This window comes from Mus musculus, chromosome 1, assembly GCF_000001635.26.
Source record: "Mus musculus strain C57BL/6J chromosome 1, GRCm38.p6 C57BL/6J".
Taxonomy (NCBI): Eukaryota; Metazoa; Chordata; class Mammalia; order Rodentia; family Muridae; genus Mus; species Mus musculus.
The window spans coordinates 193,068,325-193,096,033 of NC_000067.6; the positions used below are offsets into that span (position 1 = coordinate 193,068,325).

Below are 27,709 nucleotides of genomic sequence, written 5' to 3' on the forward strand. Positions count from 1 at the left end.
GTGTCAGAGAAGACACAAGGCCAACAAGCACAGCTAGCTCTTTAAGCAAGCCCCTCTCACGGTTGAGCCTTATCTATACTAAACATCACTTGTCCTGCACGGTTCTTGCCTCAGCACATGCGGAGTCTGACTTAGCAAAACTCCACGTGAGTCTGTCTCAGCTGACATCACCCTGCCAATCCAAGGAGGCAGCAAGAAGCCACAGCACAGCACCAGTTTTTTGGTGCGCTATTCTCTATGGAGTTCTGACAAATGGAGCTCAACTGTGCAATGTAAGGTGGACCAATACATGTGTGTGGTTAGCAAAGAATATTAAAATATTCTTGAACACAGAAAAATTAAAAATAAGTAATTAAAAATCACTCACATTTTTTGATAAGGTTGAAATCTGAAGGTTTTACTTCTGTTTCAGTTTTCCTTAGTTTCATGTTTTCTGTATCCTGTCCCTTGACCACAGGGCCTCCCCTGTCCTTGCCAGACTGTCAGAGAAATGTCGTTTCTCCTCCCTCAGCTTTTCTAACTCTCACAAAGTTGCAATGTACAGAGATCCCTTGAAGTCATAACACGACTATGGTTATTCGGGTTTTTTTTCTTCATTTTTATTAAAGTTTGTTTGAGGCAGGAACTTACTCTGAGGACTGTGTCCTGAAGGTCACTATGTAGCCCCGTATAGCCTAAATCTTGTGGTGAGCAAGCCTTCCCGCCTAAGTGCTGGGATTAGAGGCATGAGCCACCCTGCCCAGCTATATACACAGTTTTGCCCATTCTCTACCAAGAACATCTCAAGGCAACAGATCATCGATTTTGACAAGTATTTGCTAAAAAGATTTATCTTGCCTTGCAAATCTTAACAGTCATCTTAGGACAGGAGAAGATGATTGACAATGATGAGTTCTAAGCCTAACAGCGGCTTTGTGCCGCACACCCACACAGAAACAGGTAGGCAGCCAGGGAGCTTTCATGGAAACATTGGCTCATCTAGAGCTTGGGTGGGTTAGCCAGTAAGGAAGACCAAGAAGCTAAGTAGTAGGATTTGTTCTGCCAGAATGCCTTACCCTGGATAGCCCAAGACAAAGTGACTCGTATTGTCACAGCTGAAAACACCTACCCTGTGTTAAAACTGCAGTTGACTAGTTATCTCCTGCACTTCTTGACCCCAGTTTAACACAGCATGCATGTAAGTGAGACTGAAGATATGGGTTGGCTTTGCCCTGGGTAGGGGCTGTGGAGCTGGAAGACTCTGCTCAGGACTTCAAGTCTGAGGGACAGATGAAGGTGTCAGTGAGTGTGCCTTAGCACAGGTGTGACTTATTCACCTTCACTGGCATTGTGAATTGTGGATTAGAGGCAGGAGAAGAGATAAAGGAGAAAGTCCCTGAACAGAGAATACCAGAAAGAGAGAGGAGATGATGACTGAGGTGACCCCGTGACCTGTCCTTTCTGGTCTCAGGCCGGATGATCATAAAAGCTGCCTTTTAGGGCAAACCTGGGTTGAAGCTGGCTCTGGGAGTAGCTGAAATCATCCAGACTATACTTGATTTTCATTTCCAGTACTGGATGGGCCTCATACATACTAGGAAAGCTCCACTCCTGAGCTTCAGACTTTAGGTTGAAAGAGGGTCTCACCTCATTGTCCAAGCCAGCCTAAGCTTGAGCTCTCCCTGCCCAGTTCTCAAATAGTGAGATTATAGGCTCATGTACTACTGAATCTGGCTTTCTGATTGTAATTGAGAACTATACTTGTTTGACCTCTTAAGATACATGGTCTTCCTGTATTACCTTAATTGGCCCTGAACTCCTGAACTCAAATGGTCCTCCCCCCTCAGTCTTCCAAGTTGCTGGGACCACAGACTCTTGCCAGGCTTGGCTATAGCTATGATAATTACTCAGCAGAAACTGTATATAAAACTGGGTATGAGGGCACATGTCTATAATCCCAGCACTTAAGAGGCAAGAAACATAGTGTGGTGGTTTAAATATGCTTGGCCCATGGAAAGTGGCACTATTTAGGAGGTGTGGCCTTGTTGGAGGAAGTATGTCACTGTGTAGGTGGACTCTGAGAACTTGTAGTGCTAAAGCTCCACCCAGTGTGGAGGACAGCCTCCTCTTCCTCCTAGCTGCCCGAAGAAAGTAATTTTCTCATGGTTGCCTTTGGATCAAAATGTAGAACCCTCAGCTCCTCCAGCACCATGTCTATCTGGATACTGCCATGCTCCCATCTTGATGATAATGGACGGAGCCTCTGAATCTGAAAGCCTGCCCCAATTAAATGTTTTCATTTATAAGAGTTACATTGGCCTGTGTGGGCCGGGGACAGCCGGCCACCTTCCGGACCAGAGGACAGGTGCCCGCCCGGCTGGGGAGGCGGCCTAAGCCACAGCAGCAGCGGTCGCCATCTTGGTCCGGGACCCGCCGAACTTAGGGAATTAGTCTGAACAGGTGAGAGGGTGCGCCAGAGAACCTGACAGCTTCTGGAACAGGCGGAAGCACAGAGGCGCTGAGGCAGCACCCTTTGTGGGCCGGGGACAGCCAGCCACCGTCCGGACCGGAGGACAGGTGCCCGTCCGGCTGGGGAGGCGGCCTAAGCCACAGCAGCAGCGGTCGCCATCTTGGTCCCGGGACTCCAAGGAACTTAGGAATTTAGTCTGCTTAGGTGAGAGTCTGTACCACCTGGGAACTGCCAAAGCAACACAGTGTCTGAGAAAGGTCCTGTTTTGGGCCTTCTTCTTCGGCCAGGAGGAGGTCCAAATACAAGATATCTGCGCACCTTCCCTGTAAGAGAGCTTGCCAGCAGAGAGTGCTCTGAGCACTGAAACTCAGAGGAGAGAATCTGTCTCCCAGGTCTGCTGATAGACGGTAACAGAATCACCAGAAGAACAATCTCTAAACAGAGTCAACTATAACTACTAACTCCAGAGATTACCAGATGGCGAAAGGTAAACGGAGGAATCTTACTAACAGGAACCAAGACCACTCACCATCACCAGAACCCAGCACACCCACTTCGCCCAGTCCAGGGAACCCCAACACACCTGAGAACCTAGACCTAGATTTAAAAGCATATCTCATGATGATGGTAGAGGACATCAAGAAGGACTTTAATAAATCACTTAAAGAAATACAGGAGAACACTGCTAAAGAGTTACAAGTCCTTAAAGAAAAACAGGAAAACACAATCAAACAGGTAGAAGTCCTTACAGAAAAAGAGGAAAAAACATACAAACAGGTGATGGAAATGAACAAAACCATACTAGACCTAAAAAGGGAAGTAGACACAATAAAGAAAACTCAAAGCGAGGCAACACTAGAGATAGAAACCCTAGGAAAGAAATCTGGAACCATAGATTTGAGCATCAGCAACAGAATACAAGAGATGGAAGAGAGAATCTCAGGTGCAGAAGATTCCATAGAGAACATCGGCACAACAATCAAAGAAAATGGAAAATGCAAAAAGATCCTAACTCAAAATATCCAGGAAATCCAGGACACAATAAGAAGACCAAACGTACGGATAATAGGAGTGGATGAGAATGAAGATTTTCAACTCAAAGGTCCAGCAAACATCTTCAACAAAATTATTGAAGAAAACTTCCCAAATCTAAAGAATGAGATGCATATGAACATACAAGAAGCCTACAGAACTCCAAATAGACTGGACCAGAAAAGAAATTCCTCCCGACACATAATAATCAGAACATCAAATGCACTAAATAAAGATAGAATACTAAAAGCAGTAAGGGAAAAAGGTCAAGTAACATATAAAGGCAAGCCTATCAGAATTACACCAGATTTTTCACCAGAGACTATGAAAGCCAGAAGAGCCTGGACAGATGTTATACAGACACTAAGAGAACACAAACTGCAGCCCAGGCTACTATACCCAGCCAAACTCTCAATTATCATAGAGGGAGAAACCAAAGTATTCCACGACAAAACCAAATTCACGCATTATCTCTCCACGAATCCAGCCCTTCAAAGGATAATAACAGAAAAAAACCAATACAAGAACGGGAACAACGCCCTAGAAAAAACAAGAAGGTAATCCCTCAACAAACCTAAAAGAAGACAGCCACAAGAACAGAATGCCACCTTTAACAACTAAAATAACAGGAAGCAACAATTACTTTTCCTTAATATCTCTTAACATCAATGGTCTCAACTCGCCAATAAAAAGACATAGACTAACAAACTGGCTACACAAACAAGACCCAACATTTTGCTGCTTACAGGAAACTCATCTCAGAGAAAAAGATAGACACTACCTCAGAATGAAAGGCTGGAAAACAATTTTCCAAGCAAATGGTATGAAGAAACAAGCAGGAGTAGCCATCCTAATATCTGATAAGATTGACTTCCAACCCAAAGTCATCAAAAAAGACAAGGAGGGACACTTCATTCTCATCAAAGGTAAAATCCTCCAAGAGGAACTCTCAATTCTGAATATCTATGCTCCAAATACAAGAGCAGCCACATTCACTAAAGAAACTTTAGTAAAGCTCAAAGCACACATTGCGCCTCACACAATAATAGTGGGAGACTTCAACACACCACTTTCACCAATGGACAGATCATGGAAACAGAAACTAAACAGGGACACACTGAAACTAACAGAAGTGATGAAACAAATGGATCTGACAGATATCTACAGAACATTTTACCCTAAAACAAAAGGATATACCTTCTTCTCAGCACCTCATGGTACCTTCTCCAAAATTGACCACATAATAGGTCACAAATCAGGCCTCAACAGATTCAAAAATATTGAAATTGTCCCATGTATCCTATCAGATCACCATGCACTAAGGCTGATCTTCAATAACAAAATAAATAACAGAAAGCCAACATTCACATGGAAACTGAACAACACTCTTCTCAATGATACCTTGGTCAAGGAAGGAATAAAGAAAGAAATTAAAGACTTTTTAGAGTTTAATGAAAATGAAGCCACAACGTACCCAAACCTTTGGGACACAATGAAAGCATTTCTAAGAGGGAAACTCATAGCTATGAGTGCCTTCAAGAAAAAACGGGAGAGAGCACATACTAGCAGCTTGACAACACATCTAAAAGCTCTAGAAAAAAAGGAAGCAAATTCACCCAAGAGGAGTAGACGGCAGGAAATAATCAAACTCAGGGGTGAAATCAACCAAGTGGAAACAAGAAGAACTATTCAAAGAATTAACCAAACGAGGAGTTGGTTCTTTGAGAAAATCAACAAGATAGATAAACCCTTAGCTAGACTCACTAAAGGGCACAGGGACAAAATCCTAATTAACAAAATCAGAAATGAAAAGGGAGACATAACAACAGATCCTGAAGAAATCCAAAACACCATCAGATCCTTCTACAAAAGGCTATACTCAACAAAACTGGAAAACCTGGACGAAATGGACAAATTTCTGGACAGATACCAGGTACCAAAGTTGAATCAGGATCAAGTTGACCTTCTAAACAGTCCCATATCCCCTAAAGAAATAGAAGCAGTTATTAATAGTCTCCCAGCCAAAAAAAGCCCAGGACCAGACGGGTTTAGTGCAGAGTTCTATCAGACCTTCAAAGAAGATCTAACTCCAGTTCTGCACAAACTTTTTCACAAGATAGAAGTAGAAGGTATTCTACCCAACTCATTTTATGAAGCCACTATTACTCTGATACCTAAACCACAGAAAGATCCAACAAAGATAGAGAACTTCAGACCAATTTCTCTTATGAACATCGATGCAAAAATCCTTAATAAAATTCTCGCTAACCGAATCCAAGAACACATTAAAGCAATCATCCATCCTGACCAAGTAGGTTTTATTCCAGGGATGCAGGGATGGTTTAATATACGAAAATCCATCAATGTAATCCATTATATAAACAAACTCAAAGACAAAAACCACATGATCATCTCGTTAGATGCAGAAAAAGCATTTGACAAGATCCAACACCCATTCATGATAAAAGTTCTGGAAAGATCAGGAATTCAAGGCCAATACCTAAACATGATAAAAGCAATCTACAGCAAACCAGTAGCCAACATCAAAGTAAATGGAGAGAAGCTGGAAGCAATCCCACTAAAATCAGGGACTAGACAAGGCTGCCCACTTTCTCCCTACCTTTTCAACATAGTACTTGAAGTATTAGCCAGAGCAATTCGACAACAAAAGGAGATCAAGGGGATACAAATTGGAAAAGAGGAAGTCAAAATATCACTTTTTGCAGATGATATGATAGTATATATAAGTGACCCTAAAAATTCCAACAGAGAACTCCTAAACCTGATAAACAGCTTCGGTGAAGTAGCTGGATATAAAATTAACTCAAACAAGTCAATGGCCTTTCTCTACACAAAGAATAAACAGGCTGAGAAAGAAATTAGGGAAACAACACCCTTCTCAATAGCCACAAATAATATAAAATATCTCGGCGTGACTCTAACGAAGGAAGTGAAAGATCTGTATGATAAAAACTTCAAGTCCCTGAAGAAAGAAATTAAAGAAGATCTCAGAAGATGGAAAGATCTCCCATGCTCATGAATTGGCAGGACCAACATTGTAAAAATGGCTATCTTGCCAAAAGCAATCTACAGATTCAATGCAATCCCCATTAAAATTCCAACTCAATTCTTCAACGAATTAGAAGGAGCAATTTGCAAATTCATCTGGAATAACAAAAAACCGAGGATAGCAAAAACTCTTCTCAAGGATAAAAGAACCTCTGGTGGAATCACCATGCCTGACCTAAAGCTTTACTACAGAGCAATTGTGATAAAAACTGCATGGTACTGGTATAGAGACAGACAAGTGGACCAATGGAATAGAATTGAAGACCCAGAAATGAACCCACACACCTATGGTCACTTGATCTTCGACAAGGGAGCCAAAACCATCCAGTGGAAGAAAGACAGCATTTTCAACAATTGGTGCTGGCACAACTGGTTGTTATCATGTAGAAGAATGCGAATCGATCCATACTTATCTCCTTGTACTAAGGTCAAATCTAAGTGGATCAAGGAACTTCACATAAAACCAGAGACACTGAAACTTATAGAGGAGAAAGTGGGGAAAAGCCTTGAAGATATGGGCACAGGGGAAAAATTCCTGAACAGAACAGCAATGGCTTGTGCTGTAAGATCGAGAATTGACAAATGGGACCTAATGAAACTCCAAAGTTTCTGCAAGGCAAAAGACACTGTCTATAAGACAAAAAGACCACCAACAGACTGGGAAAGGATCTTTACCTATCCTAAATCAGATAGGGGACTAATATCCAACATATATAAAGAACTCAAGAAGGTGGACCTCAGAAAATCAAATAACCCCCTTAAAAAATGGGGCTCAGAACTGAACAAAGAATTCTCACCTGAGGAATACCGAATGGCAGAGAAGCACCTGAAAAAATGTTCAACATCCTTAATCATCAGGGAAATGCAAATCAAAACAACCCTGAGATTCCACCTCACACCAGTGAGAATGGCTAAGATCAAAAATTCAGGTGACAGCAGATGCTGGCGAGGATGTGGAGAAAGAGGAACACTCCTCCATTGTTGGTGGGATTGCAGGCTTGTACAACCACTCTGGAAATCAGTCTGGCGGTTCCTCAGAAAATTGGACATAGTACTACCGGAGGATCCAGCAATACCTCTCCTGGGCATATATCCAGAAGAAGCCCCAACTGGTAAGAAGGACACATGCTCCACTATGTTCATAGCAGCCTTATTTATAATAGCCAGAAACTGGAAAGAACCCAGATGCCCCTCAACAGAGGAATGGATACAGAAAATGTGGTACATCTACACAATGGAGTACTACTCAGCTATTAAAAAGAATGAATTTATGAAATTCCTAGCCAAATGGATGGACCTGGAGAGCATCATCCTGAGTGAGGTAACACAATCACAAAGGAACTCACACAATATGTACTCACTGATAAGTGGATACTAGCCCAAAACCTAGGATACCCACGATATAAGATACAATTTCCTAAACACATGAAACTCAAGAAAAATGAAGACTGAAGTGTGGACACTATGCCCCTCCTTAGAAGTGGGAACAAAACACCCATGGAAGGAGTTACAGAAACAAAGTTTGGAGCTGAGATGAAAGGATGGACCATGTAGAGACTGCCATATCCAGGGATCCACCCCATAATCAGCATCCAAACGCTGACACCATTGCATATACTAGCAAGATTTTATCGAAAGGACCCAGATGTAGCTGTCTCTTGTGAGACTATCCCGGGGCCTAGCAAACACAGAAGTGGATGCTCACAGTCAGCTAATGGATGGATCACAGGGCTCCCAATGGAGGAGCTAGAGAAAGTATCCAAGGAGCTAAAGGGATCTTCAACCCTATAGGTGGAAAAACATTATGAACTAACCAGTACCCCTGAGCTCTTGACTCTAGCTGCATATGTATCAAAAGATGGCCTAGTCGGCCATCACTGGAAAGAGAGGCCCATTGGACACGCAGACTTTGTGTGCCCCGGTACAGGGGAACGCCAGGGCCAAAGGGGGGGAGTGGGTGGGTAGGGGAGTGGGGGTGGGTGGGTAAGGGGGACTTTTGGTATAGCATTGGAAATGTAAATGAGCTAAATACCTAATAAAAAATGGAAAAAAAAAACTGTAAAACTTAAAAATAAAGTAGTTATAAGCTCCACAGTTGAGCAGTCAGTGGGATCCTGGGTGCGGAAGTGGAAAATCCATTACCCCACATCCCACGGCCGATGCAGGCTTTCCCTTGGAGGGCTGAAATCTTCAGACAGGAGCACAAATGAGCTTCTGCTACCGGGTTTGATTTCCTGCCGTGATTAGGAAAACCGATTATTGGGAACTGTTTTCTCTCATCCCAGGAAGCTTCAGCGTGTGCCCCTCCTCCGGGGTTTGTTCTCCTCCTTTAAGTGGCATGCTATTTAAGAAAAGGAAGGTCTCACTTGATTCGGTGGACCCTGCAAAAGGTTCCCGTGTAGCCAAGCGAGCAGTGTTGAAAGCATCTCAGCCATGATTTATCATAAACTTTGGGATAATGGTGATCCTAGTTTATAAGGGGGGGGGGCGGGGGGGAGCAGTTCAAAAACATCTAACTTCAAATTCCCTAAGGGAGAAAAAAAATATAAGGCAAGTGTGGTCACACACTGCTCAGGCAGGGGGACTGTAAGTATGGAAACAGCCCAGGCTACAGGCTATTTTGTTCAAAAAAGAACAAAAGAACAAACAGAAAAGGAAAAAAAAAATTTATCCTCATACACTTGAAAACTGAATTATAAAAAGATTTTTAAAAGCTTTGTTTTGTTTGGTGGAAGTAGATGATAGCCATTATCTCATACTGTACAAAACTAAGATCTGTTTAACAAATAAACTAGATTTAAAGACTCAAAAAAAAAAAAAAAAGAGTTACATTGGTCATGGTGTCTGTTCACGGTAATAAAACCATAACTAAGACAGCAAATGTCAGTCTAGTTTGAGCTGCAAAGCAAAGCTGCTCTCAAAATTAAAAACCACAACCTCAAGTGCCTGCAATTCTCCACAAGCAACCAGTAGGCATTTTCCTTGTTTCTGGAGACATCAGTGTCTACCTCATTTGTCCGTGTGTTTCTCACAAAAGCTCTCTGAGAAGGCTGACCTCCTTAAATTCAAGGGAAAGGACACTTTTTAGAAGTGATCCTTACTATCCATTGCTTTTCTTTTTATACATTTCAACCTTCCTGAAGTTACTTTAACTTCTTAAAATTGATCTATTACCCAGGGTTTTCCAAGGAGGCAGAGCCAATAGGGTATAGGATGGATGTAATAGTGTGGTGGGTGGAGGAGGAAGAGAAGGAGGAAGAGAAGAGGAAGAAGAGGAAGAGGAGGATGGGTCTGGAGATCTAGGCAAGGTTGTTGTTGGAATCCTGAATATAAGGCCTCTGAACTGTACTGTCCTTCCCCTAGAGGTTTCAAGCCTTTCTTTTAGTCCCTAGTTCCCTGATTGAACAAGGCCCACCCACACTACAGATTTGCTTCATTCAAGTCCCACTTGTTGAAATCCCTCACTCTAATATCTAGGCTGGTGGTATTTATTCAAACAAATGGACACCATAATCCAGCCGGGTTGACATATAGACCCAACCATGGCAAGGAATATGGAGCTTAAGAACTCTGTATACCCCTCACTGTATGCTGTGTGAAACAACCAATAGAGTTGGCTAGACAGGCACAGTAGTGATCACCTATAATTCCAACCCTCCTGAGCCCAAGGCAGGAGGATTGTGAGTTTGGGTTACACAGAGGGATCCTGACTCAAAAGCAACAACAAACATGGATGAATGGGCTGTGATTGGTGCCACACAGTCAGTCATTGATTCTAGGTGTTGTGCCCTGGTGAGCTCTGCTTTGTCCCAGACACTGTTCTAGGACTGGGAGTCATCGGGAACAGAGTTGGTGCTGATTAAGTCTCATTATCTTATTTCTTCAGCTAGAAAGAACATTTTTGTTTCTTTTCCTATCTCCCTGGGTAGTGCTGAAAGTCACTGTAGCCATAAGTCCTATATAGCTCTACTCATAGCAGTTGTCAAGAAATAAGAGCAATCAGATGATGGCTTGGTTGTGTTATGGAGCAGAGACCACCAAATTATTTTAAAAAAAATAGTGCTTCAAGTTTCTCTTTTCCTTGTTATTCAACTGGACACTAATCTAGGTAATGAAAAAAAGGAGATGTCCTTTCAAATGTTATTAAAGTTCCATATCAGTTGCTCTTGTGACACGGAGATAGCCAGATTATTTTTCTGACCCAGCTCTAGGTGCAGGGAGTCAAGGCCTGTGTGTCAAGGAGCAGAAGTGATTTTGTTTGAAACTAACAGGAGTTCAGGGCCAGCCTGGATCACAAACCAAGTATCAGACTATTCAGAGCTATTTAGTAAAATCTGCCTCAAGAATGAGGAAGGGGGTGGGGTGGGTGGTAATGGGGGCAGATAGTGGACCCTTGGAGCTCAGATTTCCTTGGTCACTGGCAGAAGAAATGAAGTAGGATTCAGTGTCCATGTGGCTTCTGAGAAGAAGGGAGAGCTAGGGCTGCAGGGATGGCTCAGTAGTTCAGAGCAGTGGCTGCTCTTCCTGAGGACCCAGACTTGATTCCCAGCATCAACAGGCAGTTCCCAACCACCTGTAACTCCAGTTCTGGAGATCCATCGCCCTCTCCTGGCCTCGGAGGGCACTGAACCCTGAACATGAACCACATGGTGCACAGATACACATGCAGGAAGAACACCCATACAGGAAAAATAATTTCTAAAATTTTAAAGAAGGGGGAAGGAGTCGCATGCTAAAGATATGAGTGACCCTCAGAAGCTAAGAGTCTGCCTGCACCATGATGGACAGCAAGGAAATAGGACCCCAATCGTGAGAAGCAGATTTCCCCAAATCCTTCCAAGAAAAGCCCGATGGCCTTGTTGGATCACCTAGCACACACAGCAACAGCAAGGCTCACAGGGACATCAACTGCAGAGCTGAGAAGAGACAAGCAGATTCAGTCGTAGCCTCTGTTTGTGATGAAGTTTTGCTCTGGACAGAAGACAGAATGTGCAGGTGCATCGTGAGCTGGCAGTTTTAAAATCAGACCTGTTAAGTGGCTGGGAATGCAAACCCATCCCTCCTCATTCTAGTAGTCTTTGGCACATGTTTGCATAGAAAGAAAACAAGTTTTAATATGGTCAAGTAGAATTTATTTATAAAATACTGCAGTTAGAAACATACAAGTCCTGTCTAGGGAAAGAGTCATCTGGCAAAATGTTTTTTAAACAGTATTAAGTATTATTATGTAAAACAAAATAAAGGAATGAGGGTCCCCAAGGTATCCCCACAGCCACTTGTAGAAAGTATTAGACTCCTCTTTATCACACTTAGGAAGATAAGTCACAGCCCGGCAATTCCTGGTGCTAACGCCTTGAGCACTGACTTCCCAGAGAAAGGCTGGCTTGTCAGGACTTAGGGAAGAGAGGACCTCAAGCAGAACTACACTTCCTGTTCCTAATGTGGCCGGGTGTGCCTGGAGATAACTTAATATGCCTGGATTAGCTTCCACTTTGCATTTAGCATGTTTCTTCATTTGTAATCATTAGATGTTTCCTCTTCATTCATTAATTAATGCATCCGTCCCTCCAAATCCCCAGAACCCAAAGTACAGCCTGAAGCCAACAAAGACACAGCCTGAGTGTGAGCAGAATGTGGGGACACAAGAGTCCTGGGGTGCATCTGGAACACCTAGGGTTCAGAGGAGCACACGTGGCCCAGCACGGTGTGCAGCTAGAACTTCACTAGTAAGATGGTCAACCTGCCAAGACAGATTTCTGTAAGAATTAACTTGATAACATGCATAAGATATTTTTTATAAAATTGGAATAAGCAAGAACCATTGGAGGCATCCCCATCACCCTTCCCCCCACCACTCCCCAAGACAGGATCTCATGTAGCCCAGGCTAGCCTCGAATTTACTATGTAACCAAGGATGACTTTAAACTTCTGATCCTCCTGCCTCTACTTTCCTAGTGCTGGGCTTCCTGATGTATGCCAGTGCCAAGTCCCGTTTATTCAGTGCTGGAGACTGAACCAAGGTCTTATGCATGCTAGGCAAGAAGTCTACAACTTCCCATCCTCCATCCTCCTACTTTCTCCACTGCAAACAGCGGCATTCCAGTGGCCGTTACCTTCAAAGGCTTCGACTGCTTTTATATACTCAACAACAGTGTGAGCAACCTAGCTCATCTCTGAAAACAACGGTTGATTTCATACCTGACCAAGAAGCAGGACACATCTTACTTGTCTATTAATGCAGGGATTCCTTCCTGTTGTCTTGTTAATCCTTCCTTGTTATCTCTGTGAACTTGACACAGTCTAGAGTCATTTGAGAAGGAAGCCTCAACTGAGGAACTGCCTGTATGTGACTGCCCATTGTGGGTAGCATCATTCCAGGGCAGGCGGCCCTGAGCTATGTAAGAAAGTTAGCCAAACAGGAGCCCAGGGAACCGGCCAGCAAGCCGAGTTCCTCTGCTTCCTGCTTATCCATTTGTCATCACAGACAGCCTGAGAAGTGCTAAGTTAACATGTGCAAAGCACTTAAAACAGCACTCAGTGCTTAATAAACATTAGCTAATAAGAATAATAACAGCACTAATTTCCAATAAAATCAACTTTCTGTCCCAAAGACATGTCCCTGAGATCTGTCTTCTATGCCATTTTAAGTTCGTCTTCAATTCTATTAAATCCTTTTACCACAGTATGAGTTATTAAGGAAAGTGCTGCTTGTGTCTGCCACCCATCAGTCAGATATCCTGAGATGCTGAATAACCTAACAGCCCGTCTGCCTCTGGTCTCAGGTGGATTATAGTCGGCATACTACACAGCTTTTCTGGCTGGGATTCTGCCCTAGAAGGTGGCCCATGTTTCTGCAAGTCCCAACTGCTGAGGGCCAGTCTCCCCCGACCTCAACATGCACACAAACACCTTGTGGTTGGTGGGCACTGCTTCCTCAACCCTGGCCTTCTCACGCCCCTCCCGGGAGAGGCCCAGCAGCTCTTGGCAGCCCAGGTATTCTTGGATCACTCTAGCCTTCCTCGGTGTCCCTCGCTGAGGAAGCAGAAGCCTGTGTGTCAAGTGCAGGAAACTCCTATGTGACAGAAATACAACAACGGAGACAGCGGAATCTCTCTCTGATCTTGCTGATTCCCTGTATGCTTTCATTTCACAAACAGATGAAAGAGACGACAGAATAAAACAGGAAAATCAACCCCATGCAAGAGGCCCCGAGCATCTGTCTGCCTACCTCCCTCTGACCTACTCCCTGCAACCTATTTTCTCTTCCCCCTCTTGAAGCAAGAACATTAGACTCCGGTACCACTGTCTTCTGAGGTGCCAGTGGTTTGAAGGTGGAAGGCAAGCAGGTCTTGCGTCTAGCTGTCACTATGCCCTCTGACTTCAGTGTCTTGTGGCTACTGTGATGCCCTCAGCAAAACTCACAGCCACATGGGTTGGGTTTAGCAATCGGACGGAGACCCAGTTGGGATCCAGGAGGCCAGCCTGACCTTCCAAGCCAGGTCCCAGACTGGAACAGTATTACACCAGCCTTCCCCAGAGCTCCTGGAAAGGCAGGCCCCACAGCTCACACCACTCCTCCTTATTCTGCTCCCAGGGAGGCCTCTCACCCACTTAATCATTCACATCATTAAAAAACTCTCTCTGCCCCAGAGGAAAGGGACTAGATTTCTTTGTTAAAATCTCATTAAAGTCCGCTTCAGCCTGTAATAATTTCCTAATAGATGGCAGTGCTATTCGGCTAAGATTGGGTTTTCTTTCATTTATTCTCGGGTCTCATAATTGTCTTATCTCCAAGGCATTTTGGTTGTCAGTGAAGTGTGACAGATGTTTCAGCCTGTGAGTTGCTAGCTGAGCTGAGCGTTTTATAATATCCGAGGAAGATGGTTCGTGCTCTGGCCTGCTTCCCTCCTCTTCTTTTGAAACTGCTTCCTATTCAGGTGTGTTGGGGGTGGGGGTAATTCCCCGGTACTCCTCTAGCTGGTGGTTTTCCTTAAGCCTCCCTGCCAAAGATCTCTCCTCTGGTTGCACCTGCACGAACCCCAAAGGCAAACAATTTAAATCAAAACAAAAGTGTTTTCTGAATGTGTACCCAAGTGGCAGCAATTATAGCCTTTTCAGAGACACGCAACAGTCTGTCTAGACTAGAGTATCAGGTTTGGGTGGAAATCCATAATATCACAGAGGTGTCCCCGGAGTGTGAACCACAGCCCACAGAAACGGGCCCTGGAAGTGATTTGTGGACTCCTGGGTTCCAGCTGGATGCAGAAGCACCTTTGGATTTAAGCCTAAGCAAGGGAGTACTTTGCCCCACTCAATAAAACGGAAAGCTTAGTAAGGCGGGAAGGAATGGTTGGTTATGTGTCCTCATTTGCCAGCTGCAATCGATCCGTTTCATCCACCAATCAAAATACGCAGATACTGAATTGCCCAGGTCACCTCTGCAACAGCCATGGGACAAAAACCTCCCTGATTTGACAGGAAAAAAAAAAAAAGGCAGTTCTGTAGATACTGTGCTATTAATAACATTTATACTCAAGCTGACTAACCACTCACTCAGTGTTGGTAATGTTTAAGACCTAAAATCTTACTTGGGTGCGATGGTGAGGCAGAAGGATAGGAAGCTTGGGCTACAAAGCAAAAACAAATCTCAGAAAATAAAACCCAACTGAAAGGCTGTAAGATCTTGTATTAATTCCTCTGTGTGTGTGTGCCCGTGTTTAGGCCAGATGCTGATGTCAAGCATCTTTCTTAATTATTCTTTATTTATTTATTTAGATTTATTTTATGTGTGTGAGTATACCGAGAACAGGGCATCAGATCCCATTTACAGATGGTTGTGAGCCACCGTGTGGTTGCTGGGAATTGAACTCAGGACCTCTGGAAGAGCAGTCAGTGCTCTTAACCACTGAGTCATCTCTCCAGCCCTATTTTCTACCTTATTTTTTGAGGGAAGGCCTCTCACTGACACCTGGGACTAGCTAATCATGGCAGCCTGACTGGCTAATGAGCCCCAACATATCCTTTCCCTCTCCCCTGTCCCTCCTCCTCAGTACTGGATTATAGGAGCAAGCCACCATGCCTGTTTTTAATGTGGTGCTGGGGATTTAACTCCAGTACTCGCCAAACATGGCAAGCACTCTGCAGATAAACTATGTGTGCTTTACTGATGAGCCATCTCCTCAGCCAGCCCCATATTCTGGCTTTTAAAATGAGTACCTTTTGGAGCCAGAGAGATGGGTCAGTGGTTAAGAGCACTTACTGCTCTTGCAAAAGTCCCATATTTGGTTCCCAGTATCCACATCAAGGTGTTCACAGACACCTATAACTCCAATTTCAGGGACTCTGGTGCCCTCTTTTGGCCTGTGCAGAAACCAGCATACATACAGATACCCACACATGCATACATAAATAAAATGAAAAGAAACTACCAAAGACAAGGTGCTAGAGAGATAGTTCAGCATTTAAGACTACTTGCTGCTCTCGCAAAGGCCCTGGGTTTGTTTCCCAACATCTGTATGGCAACTTACAATCATCTATAACTCCAGTTACAGGGGGCACAACACACTCTCCCGGCCTTCATAGGCACCTAGCATGCACATGGGGCACATACACATACATCCAGGTATAACGTTTGCATATACAGATGGAAAGTGAAGACACTAAAGGCTTACGATCTAACAACGGAAGCTGGCAGTGCCAACTCCAAGGGCTACCTCTCATTTAGTAAACTCTTGTGTTAGGTTAGCTTAAGAAAAGGAGAGCACACCTCTGGCGTGCCAGACTATCATGACAGTCCTCTCACTGGGAAGGGAGTTGAAGTGTTCTACCATTGCCACTGTGGTGCTGCCTCAGCGGTTACTGGGAGACAAGCTGTTTGCAGATGGTGACTTAACAGCACCGGCCAGTGAATGACAGAGAGCCATGCCAAAGGCAAATCATAGGAGGACGAAGAGATGTTCTGGCTGGGGCTGGGAGGTGGGCAGCTTCACCAGAGAAAAGGTTGGGCACTCAACAGACAGATACATCCTGATCCCTTCCCAGGATAAGCTAAGAAGACTGGATTGTGTGCTGAGGACAAAGGGTACCCACTCTCGTTGTGAATCGGGAGGGCGATAATCACATCTATATTTTGGGAACTCCCTGAGAGCATTTCTGTTGCTAAAACAGAATGTGCAGAGCTGGATCATTTATAAAGCAAAGAAGTTAAGGTGGGGGAGATGGCTCAGTGGGTAAAAAACCTACTGTACAAAGACAAGATCCTGAGTTTGAGCTCCCAGCACGTGTGTGGCAGTGATATCTGTAATCCTAGAACCGGGATTGGGAGACAGGAAGATCCTGGGGGGTTACTGTCCAGCCAGTAAAGCCTGATTGGCAAGCCTCAGGTTCAGCGAAAAGTCCCATTTCAAGCAATATGTTAATAAGCAAAGTAGATTACAATAGAAAGACCACCTAACATTGGGCCTCTGTACATAGACACGGGGTGCCTGTACTCACAGATGCACAAAGACTGCGCACACATGCATTTTTAAGAGGAAAAGGGCATGTTGGCGTTCCCTGACTATGATAAACTACTTTCTGCTCACAGCTTTAGAAGGCTCAGTCTGTGGTAGGACTTTGGGCAGAAGAACATCTCCAGGTTGTGTGGGAGGGGTGGTGATGGTAAGAACACACCACTTCCTTTGTGTTGGCCTGGAAGCAAAGAGGAAGGAGAGGGCTTGGGTCCCAATAGGCCCATCAAAGGCATATCCCCAGTGACTTAACTTCCTCCCAGCAGGTCCTTCCTACCTCTTACGTGGTCAGTCTCCAACAGAAGCCCCTGTAGGCCCATGGTTCTGGAGAGTGGAAGTCCCAGAGCTTGGCTTTGGCATCTGCCTTGCCTCTGGCGAGTATTGGCAACCAGAAGAACTGAGTCAAACTATGCTCACCATGTAATCTAATTATATCTTTATACCCTGTGGGGAAGGAGGCAGCTATATTTGTCTTCTAGGAGAGCAAAGAAGGAGAGCAGCTGCTAATCTATCAGAAGGTAGCAAGAGGACAGACAGGCTCGGGAGGGTTCTGGGGCTGGGGCATGTTTGTCTGGTTTTGTTGCTTTTTGTTTGTTTCCTTAATGAAGTTCAGACTGCGTAATCCTGATAGCTCGCAAACTGACTGTCCTGCTTTAGTCTCTCGAGGGTGAGATTACAGGTATAATTGTAGATGTTTAGTAGGCAGAGAGAATGTCTGTGAGGGGCAAGGAAGGCAAGCAGGTCCCCAGAAGGGAATCTGGGAAATGGTAGAAAGGAGTCAGGAGCCAAGATCAGGGCTGAGAGAAGCTGTGCCTTAATAAAGACCATGATTTCTGTCTTCCAGTGCACAACGACAGTCTGGCAAGGCCCAGAAAGACTGACAGCTACAGACTGAGAGAGGGCCAAGGAGGTGTGGCTGGGGGATAGAGCTGAGTGGAAGAGTGCTTGCCCAGTACTCTCAGTTCAACCCCCGACACTGGTAAAACAGGCAAACTGATTTCAGATCTGCTGCTGCTTCTTAGGAAAGTTCTGGAAGCTCTTCTGCACTGCCTTGCATGTACTCTCTTTCCCTAATACCAAAACCTTTCCAAAAAGTCTCCAGACCCTGCAACTGACAGCAGTTCCTGGCGACACCATTTACTGTGTGATGCCCAAAGGTTGATATGACACCTCTCAGTGGAAAGAGCCACATCCCAAGCCAAGGAATGAGCCTGGTGATCCTTGTCATAGTGGAGCAGCTGAGTGGCTTCTGGCCCAGGGAGTTAGAAGTGTGATCTTGCTCTTCTTGTAACAGGCAATTACAGTCTGTCCTATGGCACCAACTGACACACTGAGAGAGACAACATGTGCATGCTGCGTCCCCTGCCTCATCTCCACTAGCCCACTGCTGCTGTCCCCATCCAGAAAGGTTAACTTTCATAAGGGGATTTCATAAGGTAGGTCACTGGCATCCACTGAGCCTGTGCGGGTTTCAGCTTTTCCAGTAAACACTCCTGGTCTTTGGTATATAAACCCTGAGAGCTCTCTAGGCTGCCTGAGTGGAAAATTTTAACAAGCTGTTCCTTCAGCTGCAGAGCCACACAAGATGTGATTTTCTTAACGTGAGTGTTTCCACAGAAGCTAATAGATGGCCATTACCCAGCTCTGGACACAGCCTATTACTTAGTTTGTTCTCATCAGCACTAGCAAAAGGTCCATTTGCAACATCAGCCAACAGCTGGATTTATTATGTCCAGTTCCATGAATAAGCAGATGGACTGTTGCTGGCACAGACTCCAGGACTGCTAGCTGAGCAGCTGGTGCTGCCTCTGCCCTCCACGGCTCCTCTTAGCAAACATCCCCCACTCAAGGCCACCACTTGCTGTTCATAGGCAACATGCAGCCGACCCATGATGCCTCATTATTTCTGAGACAGGGAGACGACAACAGGAGGAGCCAGCCCAGGTTTAGGCTGAGGGAGACAGTGTGAAGCGGAAACATGAGACTTGACTTAGCTCTACTTGCTCTCAGGCACCACTGCAGGGCTGAGAACTAGGTCAGCAGATGCGGCCAGCTACACGCGCTGCTCAGACTCTCATACCAGAGGAGCAGAAGCATCCCCACACTTTTAGGCCAGCTGGGATCCCAGAAACCGGAAAAAGAGACTACAAAGCCACGCCCCTACAGACTCTGAATAGGTACAGAGAGGGCTCCTTAGCTAGAGGAGTGATAACTCTGGAGAAGGTGCCTTTAGCTCCTTTTCAGGCCTCCATAGCCTCCAGTGGAGCAGAAGGAGCCTGTGGACACACAGGAGCTTCCTTGGCAATGCCCTCATTTGGTTTAAGACAGGTCTCACTCTGCAGCCCAGGCTGACCTAAGAATGACGATGTAGATCAGGCTGACTTTCACCTCGGAGATCTACCTACCTCTGCCTTCTGAATCCTGAATTAAAGGCATGTGCCATCATGGCTGGCTGTATTGGTCATTTATTTTGTTGCAATGGTAAGATACCTAAGGAATGCAACTTCAGGGTTTATTTTGTTGCAGTTTTAGAGTGGAGTCCACTGTGGTGGGGATGTCTTGGTAGCAGGAACTTGAGGTGGCTGGTCTCAGGACTCTGCAGTCTGGAAGCAGATGATGCTCAGCTCAGTCTCCATCTTATGCAATCTAGAACCACATAGCCCAGAGAACGGGGCCATCGCCCACACTTAGGCTGGGTCTTTCCACCTCAGCTAGTCTAATAGATAACCCTTCACAGACTTTTGCGGAGGTTTGTTTCTCTGGCAATCCTAATCTCATCAAATTGACAGTCAAGATTAGCCATTTTATCTGCTAGATGTGGTGGCCCACACTGTAGCAGTGAATTGGTTAATTCTCTTTGGCTCCCTGACACAGGCACGCATGCACACCAGCTAATTTTGATAAGCATTGACTAGCTCTTTGGTTGGGCACTTCTTTATTTTTTTATTTTTTATTACATATTTTCCTCAATTACATTTCCAATGCTATCCCCAAAGTCCCCCATACCCTCCCCCCACTTCCCTACCCACCCATTCCCTTTTTTTTTTTTTTTTTTGGCCCTGGCGTTCCCCTGTACTGGGGCATATAAAGTTTGCGTGTCTAATGGGCCTCTCTTTCCAGTGCTGGTGGTGGTGGTGGTTGGGCACTTCTAAACCTGCCCAAAGCTAGCAAACACTCCCACTCCCCTCCAGTATTCTTGAGTTAACATCTTTTAAAACCTATCTATATTTCATCTCTACTACCCCAGAGCCCTATCCTTCCTCCGCCCCTGCCCCTTCCCCCAGCGGCAGTTTGGTTGCCTCACACCATGCAGCATGCCCTTTATTCACCTTTCTTAGTGTCCTCACCACTGTTTTAACCCTAACCTTACTCTTATTTGATTGTTACATGTTTCTGTGTCTGTGAATGTACGAATGCTGCAGGGTCGTTGGATCCCCTGAAGCTTGAACCAATGAACACGGCTGCTGGGAACTGAACTCAGATCCTCTAGAAGAGCAGCAAGGGCCCTTAACCACTGAGCCAGTTCTTCAGCCCCCTAAAATTCCTTCTAATTTTATTTAACATCTGTCGTTACCATAACAATCTCTAGATTTTCAGGCCCCCATGTAGGATGGGGGAACGTGATGATGTAAGACTGGTTTCTGCTAGGCTGAGGGTTGTGGTTTTGATAACAGAGGCCATGTCACTCGTAAGTGCTGTTGCCTACTGTTCGCATGCCCAACCAACAGCCACTGAGCTGAGAGGAAAGGTGAGACACAGGAAGAGCAAGTGCTTGGCCACAAAGGATGGAGAGAGGATGAGAGGAGGGAGGAGGGAAGAAGAGAAATGGGAAATGCACATGAGAATGCACTAACAGAGCCCTGAGTGAGGCTGAGTCCTGGCTGCTTGTGTGGTGAAGGACCCCTGGGAAACTGTAGCAAGGAGAAGCTTGTTCCCAACAGAAGGAAAACAGACCCAAACAGCTGCCGCCACCGAGTGCCAACAAAAGGATGGGCTATGAGGTGCTGGGCCGCAGGGGAGCACATCGATTCGAGCCACAGATTTCTATTTTCTAAGAGGATGGGAGTGTGCCTCACAACAGAGGGCTGGCCCTGGTCCATCAGCCTCCCCAGGGGACCCTGTGCCTACAGAGCAGCTCCGTGATCATCAGGTAATCACAGGGACCAAGAGACTAATGCTGTCAGGTTCATAAGCACAGATCTCTGTAGAATCAATACAATTAGAGTCTGTGCTTATCAGGGAAGCCTTCAGTGGAATTTTACCTGAAGCCTAACTGATGTGAAAACATGGGGGGTGGGTGGGGTGGAGGGCAGAAGGTAGCAAGCCAATGCAAAACTTTCTCCAGGGTCTTGGGGAATACAAAATGGTCTCAGCGTGTTGACTGTTGCTGAAGAAGAGTAACAGAGGGGCCTCTGTGTACAGGCAGCTCAAGGGACCATGAGAAAAGGGTTCAGGAAGTCTGGAAAGAATCCCAAGCAGGGCCAGGCCAAGAACACAAAGTTGGTTGGCAGCCCGTACAAGGATGGCCCTGCTTGTCCAAGCCAACCACAGCTGCTCAGTTCCCAGCCAATAGAAGTCCTCACTGTAGTCTCTTTCTACCCATGTCAGCCACAAAGCTATGCTCCTGGATGTAAAGGATACTGAATCCAGAAGCACCCTACACTGCTCCTAAGGTCTTTGCCCTCTACCTCCTCGAATGTGGAGAGGTGAAAGCTTCAGTTTTATCAGCCACCAACTACCTCCTCTGATTGTCACCTTCACCTTCCTGAGGGGTCAGAGTTACTGCCATGTCATGTCCACAGATGAGAATGGCCAGCCTGCGAGAGAGCTCCCTGTCCCTCGACCAAGGTCACCCAAGCTGCTTTGAGCTAGAACTGATGGGGACACTCCAAGCACTGTGGCCCCTTCAGCCGCCCTAACCCAGAACTGAATGAGGCTGGAAGATGGGACACTTCTGCTCAGACATACAGAGGCAGGAGCCCCACCATCACATCCCATTTCAGGTTTTCAGTTAGCAAAAGGCTTTCGTTTATCTCCTTGGCCCAGATTGACCTTCTACAGCATGTTGAGAAACACTAGTTGGCTCCCAGGTCTCCAGCAAGCAGAGTTTGTGTAAGGACTTGCCACTTGCCAGCTTTCCCGGGAACCTTCCCAGGAGCGAGCATACTGCCAGAACACCACGGCTGTTTCTGTGCAGCGTCAGTGGCTACAACCTTGGAATTCAACCTCCAGCTTATTAAAACGACAAATTACCCACCGTGAGAACTGCAGGGCGCATTCAGATAGAAAATGGTGTCCTTTTTTTTTAATGACGTGATTTAATTAGGAGCTCTCTCTCCATCCACTTAGTCCTCGGAGTGAGGCGGAGAAAGCGCTGAGAGGAGCAGTCGGCCTCTGCCTCCGGCTCTTCCTTACAGATGCCACCTCTCAGAGAAGAGGGGAAACCACTTTGGGAACCGATTCAAGCTGGGAGAAACCAGGCCCACGGGAGATCCTCAGCAGAAAGGCCTTTGGCTCTGTCATCCAGCTGCGTGAGGGCACCCAGCACAGAGGGGGCTGGGGCTTGGTAACCCGTGGCCTGCCTTTTGCTCCTTGCCCCCAGCTATCTTCTGCATCGTGGTGATGGCGAAAACACGGATTCCGAGGGTCACTCTGATAGAAGTGAACACATCTGAAGGATGTTTACAGGGAGGAATAGTGGGAGGATGGACCCAGATGGGCCGAGCTTCATAGGCTGAGGCGTTTCTAAAATTGGGTTGGAAATGTGAGTCTTTAAAGTCTGATTTCCATTTTGGACCATTTGGTTTTGACATTTCTGCTGTATCCCATCACACTTTCGACATTCAAATAGACACTGTTTTAACATGTAGATAAATCTGTCAGTCTACGTCATACCCATGGGCCTTCGTCCTTAACCTCCTAGATTTGGAAAGAAGCAGGTAAGTATCCCCGGATGGCACTCTGTATGTGTGGGGCGGGGCACGGTCAGGGGACAACCAGTGACTTCCTGTGTCACTGTCTTTTTTCTTTCCGTTTGACACAGGGTCAGGGATTTTCCTGTCTCTGCTTCCCTGAACTAGGATTATAAGCATGCTGAGCTTTAAAGACAAACAAAACACCAGCACCGCCACTGCCACCACTACCACCAGCACCACCACCACTACCACCATCACCAGCACCACCAGCACCACCAGCACCACCAACCACAGCACTACCACCACCACCAATGCTGCCGCCACAGTCACCACCACAGCCACCGTCACCACGGACATTACAGACCAAACTCAGGTCCTCCTGCTTGTTTGTGGGATGAGCACTTTACCGAATGAGTCATCTCCATGACCCTGGAATATTTTTATTTTTGCAATTTTCCTAGAACGATGGGGTGAGTGTCTGAATCTGTTACTGAAGTGTACCTTAGTGCTGGATCAAGGTTCCGGGCATTGTGTTTAGGAAGAATTCATGGAGAACATGAGTTTTAAATATAATTTTAAAATTTTTTGACAGATTTGGGACTTGCTTTATGCATATTTAAAAATTTTCCCAAAGAAAACCAGAGTCACAAGTTCTTTATATTCACTTGTGAAAAGTATGAGTAGAAACAGGGTCCTTCAAAGGGGAGCATGTCAGAATCTCGCTTTTATTTAGGACATGTGAGGACGGCATGTGACTAGTTACAGATCCAGAGCCAAATTCATCAGATGACAGCTCAGACTTCACTGGGGCTCACAGCCTATCTGGGGGTGGGGGTAGGGTCACAGAGAACACATATTCAAAAGAAATAATCATACATGTTATGAGTGTGACACTCTGGGTGCCAGAGTGGGACACAGTTCTATGGTTCACAGTTTGATATCTGACATCAGAAGATGCAGGATGCACTCTTGGGTCTTCCATTCACTGCCCAGGGCAAACCTTGTCTTATTTAAACATTATTTAAGTGCCCATTATCTGTGCAATGAAAGTCTTAGGCAAAACTACAGCTTCTGTGAGTCTATAAATACAGAAAACAGTCTGAGACCCAAGCTCAATGGGGAGAGTGCTTGACTAGTAATTACAAGACATACACACTCATGTACACTCACGCAGGCACACATACACACAGAGAGACAGTCAGACATACGTGCAACACAGAGACATACACTCATGTTCAGGTGTACTACAAGTTAGTCATGATCTAAGTCGAACTTAATAAGGTGACCTACCTTGTCACCTCCAATGTCTCTGGTTGGCAGCTCAAGGCTTCCCCACGATCAGCCCACTGATCCATCCAACTTCAACTTTGCTGCAGGTTTCATAGAGAGGATACATCAATCTGTGGTGACATTTCAGAAATAAATAGGTGAAGGATGTATTTACACAGTATTACCTTGGTATTAAAATTTGCTTGTGGTCCAAGTACCTCCTGCACCATTTACCTGCCTCCCTAGGAAAGGCAGAACAACTAACTTACTTGCCCTGTTAGGCAAGAACCTCCTGATGGTTCCTGTTCATGTGGAATGTTGTGTATCACTTTCCTGACTGGAAGTTCCTGCTGCATGCTCTGTCATAAACTATATGTTCTCTGCAGCCGAGCAAGGCCTGACCTTTACCACTGATGGCCACTGTCCAGGACTCCAGTACAATCCAGACCTGGCCTGAGTGAGTAGGGGCCCTGAAAAGCCAGACCCATCAAATCTCCTGGAATACATTTGTGACAGTTCACCCAACTTGCTACACACCTTGCACATTATGTTGCTGTGTTCTAGAACCTGTTGGCATTTGAAATAGGGTGTAATGAAACTTATGTTCTTTTCATTATTTATATTGTCTATGTACATGCCATGTGTAACCATGTGTAGCCATGGGGGCCAGTGGACAGAATTGGATCCCCCTGGAGCCAGAGTTACAAGAGGTTGTGTTGGGTGTTGGGAAACAAACAAACAAAAAACCCAAACAAACAAACAAACAAACAAAAACAACAACAACAAACCCCATAGATCTGGAAAAGAGGTAAGAGCTCTTAAGCACTGAGCCACCTCTCCATCCCTGACCTGAAGTCAGACACTGGACTTTAACAGATTGAAATAGTTACGCGTGATCACTCTCTTTTAGGCTGTGAGCAATCTGATGTTTAGGATTTAGTCAATTGTTGATTAAATTGATTTACAGTTCTCCAGTAGCAAGAACAGCACCTGGCATATGTTAGGCTCTCAACAAATGCTGTCAAAATTCAATGAATCATTGGAGGGAAATGATATCTAAAATAATACCTAAACTGCTGGTGTTACTATATTCAGACTCTCACATTCAAACGAATTGAAAGTGTGCTATCGAAGGAGCTTACTGTCAGCTGAAGGGACTGAAGTTTAAAGGACATTTGGAGGCCACCAAGGCCTGGGATGGGCAAGCCGGTTGGCATGACTAACACAAGCTGTGTCTGAAGATGAAGCTGTTAGCACAAGGTCATGCACAGCTCACAATGCCTTTGAAAAGCAGCCATGAAATAGAGTCAGAGTGAGTGAATGGCCTGTGTTATGGTTTAGGTTATGTGAAATGTATCCCACAGGCTCACAGGTTTGGACTTGGTCCCTAGTTGGTAGCACTCTTTTGGGGGACTGTGGAACCTTTAGGAGGCTGGGTCTAGCTGGAGGAAACAGGTTGTTGAGGCCAGGACACAGGGTTGTAGGTTGGCTCCATATCCCATTTCAGCTCTCTGGTTCTGGCTGCCCCATGCTCCCACTACCACAGAGCTGATCCTGCTGCCATGTCTTTCCCATCGTGATGGACCATGACTTCTGAACAACAAGCTAGAATACATATTTTCTATTTGTTTCTGCCGGGTGTTCTATCACAGTGATGAGCAAAGTAGCTATATAACCCTACACAACCTTGAGATTCCGCCTTCTACTGAGAAGGCTGGCCACCCTGGATCTAGAACACTCTCCTGGAGCATGGAAAGGAACTGAGGCTGTTAATGGGATGTGACATTCTGGGATCCATACCACACACAGGACTGTACCCTAGCCCTCTGCTGGCCTCTCTTTTAGACAGGACTGCACCCTAGCCCTCTGCTGGCCTCTCGTTTTGAATATCACTCTATGCCTTCCCAAGTCAGAGGAACACAATTTAAAGCACTGATGGAGAAGTTGGAAGCTTTCCCTGAGCCTGTGCTATGCTAAGGATCTATCCATCTATCTATATGCTAAAGAGCTGATAGATGCTGTCCCATTTTTGCACTTACATAATGGAGCCTTATTCCAAACCTCAGGTTGGTTTTCTTGCACTCAGATATTACTGAGCATGCTGGGAGAATTGCAGCTTGAGTGCTTCAAAGTCTCCTCACAGCCTCCAGGAGAAAGCTCGCCTTGAGGAGCAAGGGTGGAGTTGCATGACTGCATCTCTAAGAGATGCAGAGCAGAGACCATACTTAGGCACTCGCCTGTGTCCTACAGAGGGAGCCATTGGAGGCTAGAGCTGAATTGCTCCACAGGACTTAGATAGTCATGGTGTCCACCACACCACAGGAATTTGTGGCCTTGGGGCAGGGGCTTCCACACCACTGCCTAGAGATGTCTATGGGTTTTACCCATAAGCTGCACAATCAATCCCTACAACAGAACCCAGAACTGAAGTGGAAAATTAAGGGTTCTCTGGAAAGACAATTGCGTCAGATGGTATTTTGCTGGGCCAAACACATGAAGGAGTGTTTTCCTGATGCAAACACAGATGAAAGGATGTTTCACTGAAGCAAGCATGTGAGAGGCTGCCTGATGAAGGATTCTTTGCTAATGTCATACATGTTTTGGTTTGCCTTACATGTGTTGTTGAGCTCCATTTGTCACATGGAGTTTTGCTAAGACAGACTCGTGCTGAGGCAAGACACGTGCTGAGGCAGGACCTGTGGAGGACACACGATGTTTTGTGGAAGTATAAATAGGAGTCAAGGGACAGTGACGGAGGCTTGGCTTGCTTGCAAAGCTAGCTTTGCAAAGCTTCTTGGTCTCTTGTCTTTGCCTTGTTGAGCATGTTGAAGAACTTCTCCTGGGGTCCCTGCTGGTCCTGGTCCCTCCTGCTAACTCGTGCTGATTTGGCTGAGGCCTGGCTGTCTCTGCTAAGTCATGCCACCACTGCTGCTATCCCAACACTACTGGACTGACCTGCTGATATATCTGTGAAGTGTTTACAAGTAGACTGAGCTGCCTCTGTGCACTCTTGTGAACCAAACTGCTGATTTCCTGACAAAGCAGATGGAATTTGCTCCAAAGAACAATCTTTAAACATGTTCACTTCCCCCACATCCTAATAACCTTTCTTTTCTACTACCTCTGGTAGGTGGTGGGCTAGAAGGAAGGTTAAAGTGTTTAAGAACAGTTATTAAAAGTAGGATTGAGAAAAAAAATTAAAGACTACACAGTACAGGCATTCAGGATGGGTCAAAGATAGACAGTGGGTGATGGTGACACCGAAGGACCATTTTATATAGAAATGCAAAATGCACCTAGGATGCCCTAGGACCAGCAGAAAACAAGGAGGACATATTGGATGGTCCACAGCAGCTAATGAAGGAGGCATCCAGTGAGGCTGAACTGGACATGTGCTCTCACTTGGCTCCTGGGCTGGTTTAGCAATGGCAGTGGCAGTTACAGGTGTGAATCTTCTGGGCTGAGAA

The 27,709-nt window shown here is 45.5% G+C and overlaps 2 long non-coding RNA genes across 8 annotated transcripts in view; one reads left to right on the forward strand and one right to left on the reverse strand.

The window, feature by feature from the left end:
- Gm31406 overlaps positions 1 to 27,326 on the reverse strand; it is a 54,669-nt gene extending 27,343 nt beyond the window's left edge. The window contains exons 1-3 of one of the 6 annotated variants that reach the window (XR_001779678.1): positions 25,385 to 27,326; positions 24,264 to 24,373; positions 22,316 to 22,803 (exon numbers count right to left, since the gene is read on the reverse strand). This is a non-coding gene — a long non-coding RNA (predicted gene, 31406). Of the gene's footprint in view, positions 1 to 22,315; positions 22,978 to 24,263; positions 24,374 to 24,476; positions 24,492 to 25,384 lie in introns of those variants that run through there. The other 5 variants (XR_001779679.1, XR_001779677.2, XR_865902.2 and 2 more) reach the window with 5 other exon arrangements.
- The window catches only part of Gm39747, a 52,032-nt gene that overhangs the window by 19,310 nt on the left and 5,013 nt on the right, over positions 1 to 27,709 (forward strand). Inside the window, exon 1 of one of the 2 annotated variants that reach the window (XR_003948586.1) lies at positions 24,340 to 24,699. The exons of the other annotated variant lie outside the window; for it this stretch is intronic. This is a non-coding gene — a long non-coding RNA (predicted gene, 39747). Of the gene's footprint in view, positions 1 to 24,339; positions 24,700 to 27,709 lie in introns of those variants that run through there. 2 annotated transcript variants of the gene reach the window in all.